Raw genomic sequence first — 6467 nt, 5'->3', positions numbered from 1 at the left:
TATTGTCCCACCATATCAGAAAAGATACTCATCATACATCGTTGAAAGGTGGCGGGAGCATTGCACGGTCCAAATGACATCCTTCGGTAAGCAAAGTTGCCAAAAGGACATGTGAACGTGGTCTTTTCTTGATCTTCAAGGGCTATCTCAATCTGATTGTAGCCTGAATATCCGTCAAGGAAACAGTAATAAGAATGACTAGCTAGCCTTTCTAAAATTTGATTAATGAAGGGAAAAGGAAAGTGGTCCTTCCTTGTGAAGGTATTCAACTTCCTTAGTCAATGCACATTCTCCAACCAGTAGTAACTCTAATTGACATGAGTTCATTGTTGGCATTGGATATGATGGTGATTCCAGACTTTCTATGAACCACTTGAGTTGGACTCACCCATTGACTATTGGATATAGGGTATATGATACCCACATCCAATAGTTTAAGAACCTCAGCCTTAACTACTTCCTTCATGTTTGGATTTAGTCTACATTGTGGTTGTCATGAGGTCTTCACATTATCCTCTTGATGAATGCAGTGAGTACAAATCAAAGGGTCAATTCCCTTGTGGTACGCAATCGACCATCCAAGGGATCCTTTGTGCTCAATGAGAGTAGAGATGAGCATACTCTCTTGTTCTTGCTCAAGGTGGGAAGAAATCACCACTAGGTATGTCTCATCTTGACCTAAATAGACATATTTCAAATCAGAGGGCAAAGGTTTTAGGTCAAGCTTCGGTGCCTTGAGGTTAGACGGTGAAGGCACTACATCAGTTTGGGACAATTCTTCAAATTATGGCCTCTATTAGTTAACTTCAAGTACCGGCACGATATGAAGCATGGCCCTGTCTCCTTAATCATGTCATCATTAAAATCATGGGAGTGGGCTAGGCACGTCTCTTGAGGGTTAGAAGATAAGGTCAAAAGTGTTCTATCTTTCACAAAAGAGTTAATCATGTTAATGTCGTGGAAATCGTCATCATCCTCTAACTGTTTTCCTATGCTGAAAAAGATATTCAACTCTAATGTCATATTCCCGAAAGATATACTCATGACTCGATTCCTGCAATTAATGATTGCGTTTAAAGTGGTGAGGAATGGGCGACCAAGAATCACGGTAATTTGAGTGCTCATGTTACTGATGGGTTGTGTATACAGAACGATAAAATCTATCGGGTAGTAGAATCTGTTAACTTAGACTAACACGTCCTCAATTACCCCTCTCGGTACACGAACTGAGTGATCAACAAATTGTAATGTGATCAGGGTGGGTTTCAATTCACCCAAACCTGACTATTTGTAGACCGAGTAAGGAATCAGATTTACACTTGCTCCTAAGTCAAGAAGTGCATGCTCAATTTGGTCGTTCCTAATTACACAAGCGACGGTTGGGCTACCCGAATCTTTGTATTTTTGTAGCACATCTTGCTTTAGGATGACACTCACTTTTTTAGTTAAAAAGATTTTATTTTAAATATTTTATCGTCTTTTGGTTGTACACAAGTCTTTCAGAAATTTAAAATAGAAGGTATTTGTTTAACCGCATCCAGTAAAGTGATATTGACCTTCACTTGTTTCAACACCTCTAGAATGTCATGAGAGTTTGAGAGAGATTTTGGTGCAATCAACCGTTGGGGGAATGAGGCAATCGGCTTGCCTTAAAGTTTCGGTTCCAATTCTTGTGGAGCAGTGCTAGGTCTATCATCATTATTCTCTTATGAGTCCTTAGGCTTCTCAGCCCTAACCGGAATAGTATTGTCAATAGTCTTCCCACTCCTAAGAGTGGTGATTGATTTAGCTTTCTCCATATGATTTAAAGAGCTTGGATTACTTATCTCATATTGAGGTTTAGGATTGGGGAGATTTTGAGCAGGAAGCATCCCCCTTTCTATAACCGTAACACATGAATCCATCTTTTGCATAAATTTTGAAAGTTCTCGTATTGCTTGAGTAAGCTCCTGAGTTTGTGTGGACTTTTTAACTGGTTCTTCTTGAGGTTTCCCTTAATTTGGAATTTGATTGAAAAAACCTAGAGGGGAAGCAGTTTGTCCATTCCTCCAACTAATGTTTGGATGATTTCTCTAACTAGAATTGTATGTATTGGAGGTAGGTCCATTGAAAGGTCTTTAGTAATTGTTCACGACATTAGATTCCTCATTCAACACCTCTCAAAAGGCAGTATTGTTGGATGCTTCTTAGTTGTGTAAACATTGCAATCACAAATACCGCAAATAGTTTCCTTAACCTTATCCTTCTTTAGTTATATGGCCTCAAATTTCCTTATGAGATTAGTCACTTTAGCATTGATATCATCATCCTCTTTCAGAAGGTATAATCCTCCCCTTTCCTTTGATTGAGTAGGCCTAGAAGTGGTACTTGATTTTGGGTATGTGTCCCATGATTGTGCATTTTCAGCAAGTCTATCCAAGTAGTCCCACACATCATCAGCATGTTTATTGATGAATTCCCCATTGCACATTATCTTGACCAATTGGCGTATGGAAGATGTCAGACCATCATAGAAAAAGTGTGTAATGCACCATGTTTCAAAACTATGTTGTGGGCATGAACTGACAAGATCCTTGAACCACTCCCAACATTGGAAGAATGTTTCATCCTCCTTTTGGACGAAGTTCATGATTGACTTTTTAAGGGTGTTCATTTTATAATGTGGAAAAAATTTCTTTATGAACTCCCTTATCATGTTATTCCATATGCTAATAGATCATGGACGTAGTGAATGCAACCACATCTTAGTTTTCACTTTCAAAGAAAAGGGAAAGAGTTTTAGTCTGACCATGTCGTCATACACGTTAGAAAAATATAAAGTGGATATCATCTTGTCAAACTCTTTCAAGTGTAGGTATGGACTTTCATATTCAAATCCATGAAATTTTGGAAGGAGTTGGATCACCCCTAGCTTAATATCCATGTCCTGTATTTTCTGGAAAAACCATGCATGAGGGCATGCTCACCCCCGTTGGTTATAGATAATCTTGTGAGGTACAAGGTGGGGGTTCTTGATGCACCTCATTCTCATCTTGGACTTCCTCAATCCTATGTTGAGGTTGTCTTCCCGATTAATTGACTAGTTGATTGGTAGTCATAACCTCAATTGACTTTGAGGATCTCAAGTGGTGTCTAATCCTGTGATGGGTAGATAACCCCTCAACCAATCCTCCTTCACTCAAGAGACGTAGAGTGTTGTGACGAACCTACTTGGGCATGAAACACTCTCAGCCATCAATTTTAGATTCTAACCTAAACCTAAAAGAAAGAAAGGAAATAGAAATCTAGAAATACAGAGAGAGAGGGAATTAGAAAGAAGTTACCAAATTAGAAGTTCCTAAGTTAAGATCTTGCAAAACAAAACAAAACAAGTCAGATTCTAAATAAATAAAAAAGAAATTCTAAAATTAGAAAGTTTTTAAAAACAAATTAGGAAAGTAAACTAGTTTCTAAAAAGGAAAGTTTCTAAAAATAGAAAAGGAAAGTTCCTAAACCTAGAATTAGAAAGTAGATCTATGAAAGTTTCTAAAAAAAATTAGTTTCTAAAAACAAATTAGGAAAGTTTCTAAACCTAGAAATAGAAAGAAAAGTTAGTTTCTAAAATAATTTAGAAAACTCTAATCTTAAAAATAGAAACTAGAAAAGCCCTAATCTTAACCTAATTTGAAAACTAGCTATTCCCAGAAAAATGCAACCGTTAGTCCCTGGCAACGTCGCTAAAAACTTGATCACAACCCCAAATGTAAGGTCATGATGTAGTAATAATCTCAGTAAGACTGAGGTCGAATCTATAGGGACTGAACTTGTGTGTCTCCTGAAAGCAACTAGAACTAGAATTAAAAGAAGATGAAAATCTAAATCTGGAATATTTGAGAGTAATTGTGAGAGATTCAATGAAATACTTAAGAAATTTAAAGGTGGGAAACTAGGGTTTCCAAGGATCCACTTGTAGGTTCTCAGGATGCTACCTTGTATGATTTAAGAAGGAAGAGATTTGTCAGATCTCTGAACTTCTCATGGATCTAATCATCAATGGATGAGAGTTGTGAGGATTTGGAAGAGATTCCATCACCTAACCATGCCCAAGAAACAAGGCAAACAATAAGATCTACCAATCACACAACCAATCATAAGAGAATTGTGAATGTTAGGAAGGATTCCATCATCCTACCATGCCCAAGGGATGATGGTGAACAACAGGATTCCCTAATTTCACAATCTTAATTTAAGAAAAGAAGATATCTCAAGCTATCACAGATCCATTGTAATTTGTCACAACAAACCATTAAAAACTAAAAATATTCCTTCATAATCAAACTAAAATCCAAGAGAGTCTAATAAAACATGAATCAAAACAAAGAAAACACCCAATCACGCTACAAGCTTCACCTCGTAGCCCTAGCTCAGAGGTTTAGCTAACCATAGACATGATTGAAGTAAAAACTCTTAAGAAAAACATAAAAACTACTAAGGAAAAGGAAGAAAAACTCTTGGCGATGGCTTGTCCACTCTTTTGCTCCACTCCACAAACCCTAGAAGATGCTTAGGGACGTCCTAGGGACTCTTATTTATAGTTTTGCTGCACCTCCTTTTGCATTGACTTGGAAAAATCTAGAAGTCGCCTCAAATTTACAGTGTCCCAAAATAGACTTCACTCTGCGCAATTTCACAGAATGATTCAGAGTTTTAGAATATGCTTCTTCAGGACACTTTTAAGAATATGTTTGTTTTCAAGACAATTTCAAGATTCCTTTTCTTCACTTCAAATATTTGATTCTTTCCATTCCTTACTAGGTTTTCTTGGATCTTTAGCACGTGAATTCTTCAATCTTGGCCTTCTAAGATCTGTCCCTTGCCTTGGTGATTCTTAAGCATCAAATTCATACTTTTATCACCCTTTTCAATCCAAGCTCTTAAATTCACCTTGCAACACAAACATAAGGAAAATAGAACATTAAGCATTATCATATTCATAAAACCAAGATATAAATGGGCGATAGTATGCAATATTTGGCCCTCAACAGCGACCATTCCGTTCCTTATGATCTCGCGATACTTCCCTTCATATTCCGGTGACCCGCGACTTGTAGATAGCATTTGTGAGTGTCCTTGAGTTGCATCTTATGAACCCGAGCCAACTCAACCCGAGACCTATACCATTGCGACCGCATCATCGCTGTGATTCCAATGCTGTGTCTCATGCGCCAATCTGACGCTTGGATTGTGAGATGTGACCTGCGCTCTGTTCCGGCCGCAGACCGCATGTTACAGGGTTAGGGCATTCCAGATAGCACCATTCCCTAGGCTATCATGTGGGTGATGTCATCACCCCATGCTTGCTAGGTAATGATGGCCTCTCTTCCCCATGTTCTTACAACTCTATCATTACGTTACACCTCTTACAAATCATGAATATAAAGCAATCATTTCACCTCTCTCTCTCTTATCTCCCTCCCTCCCTCTTTCTTCCTCATTTCCTAGTAAGGGAGAGCTTGGACGTCCATGGTAGCCCCTCCATTTCCATCCCTCTTTTACCTTTAGATCCCCCATATCCATCCCTTAAGATCCTATCTCAACCATTAAAACCTTCCTCTTGGAGCTTTAGAACTTCAAGGTGGAAGGAGGAAGAGATTTGAGGTTAGTGCTTCTCTAGGGTTAGTTTGATGTTTTCTTACATCTCTAGATCTTTTACTTTTCTTACATAAGAGCATGTAGGACACACTACTTAATCCCTTGGGTGTGGACGATAGCCCACCCTTGTTGCATGCATGAGCCATGATGGGGCCATTCTCCATGAACCCCATCATGATGTTTTATTTAAATCCATGACTTTGATGGGTCATCTAGACCCTTGATTTGTGGTGGGGATGGCATCCCCACATTGATTTATTGATTGGAGGGCCCACCCTATCATGAGACCCATCTTGATGAATGTAAGATGTATGTATGATGCATGTATTGAGGGGTTCATAGTGGCGGAGCCCCTCCATCATTGGTTTATCTCTCCCTCCCTCTCTCTTTCTCTCTCTTTTTATGGTGATAATGATGTGTATGACCGACTTGATGTGTTCATCAAAAATCCAGACTGTCTAGATTTTTTTTGGATGTCCAGTAAGTTCTAGATGGGCTGGTCGTCCAATTAATGGAGCCCACCTTGCTGTCCATTTCGGGCCAGCCTGGATGAAGGAAAACATAGATATTGGCTTGATCCTAAGGCCGTGTGGCCTCCTTGGTGGACCCCACCATGATGTATGTATTGTAAATCCATGCTGTCTACGTGTTGGGCCCACCTTGTTGCCTGTCCAGCGACAGGCCCACCTGCCTGCCCATTTGGATAGGCCCAGATGAAGAGAAAATGTAAATATTAGCTTGATTGAATGGTGGGCCACACACGTGTGGACCCACCTGATGTATATGTATTCCACACCATCCATTCGGCCAGCCTAGCAGGACCAGCGGCCCACCTG

At 39.3% G+C, this 6467-nt stretch overlaps 1 non-coding gene across 1 annotated transcript; it reads left to right on the top strand.

The window, feature by feature from the left end:
- The first annotated feature begins 2540 nt into the window (after window positions 1-2540).
- Window positions 2541-2647, top strand: LOC131238272 (small nucleolar RNA R71). The gene has a single exon (XR_009167678.1). It is a non-coding gene; the product is annotated as a small nucleolar RNA R71 (small nucleolar RNA).
- The last annotated feature ends 3820 nt before the right edge of the window (window positions 2648-6467 follow it).

Source organism: Magnolia sinica, chromosome 2 (assembly GCF_029962835.1).
Source record: "Magnolia sinica isolate HGM2019 chromosome 2, MsV1, whole genome shotgun sequence".
NCBI lineage: Eukaryota > Viridiplantae > Streptophyta > Magnoliopsida > Magnoliales > Magnoliaceae > Magnolia > Magnolia sinica.
The sequence above is the reverse complement of the archived record's forward strand: the minus strand, read 5'-3'. Positions and strand labels throughout refer to the sequence as shown.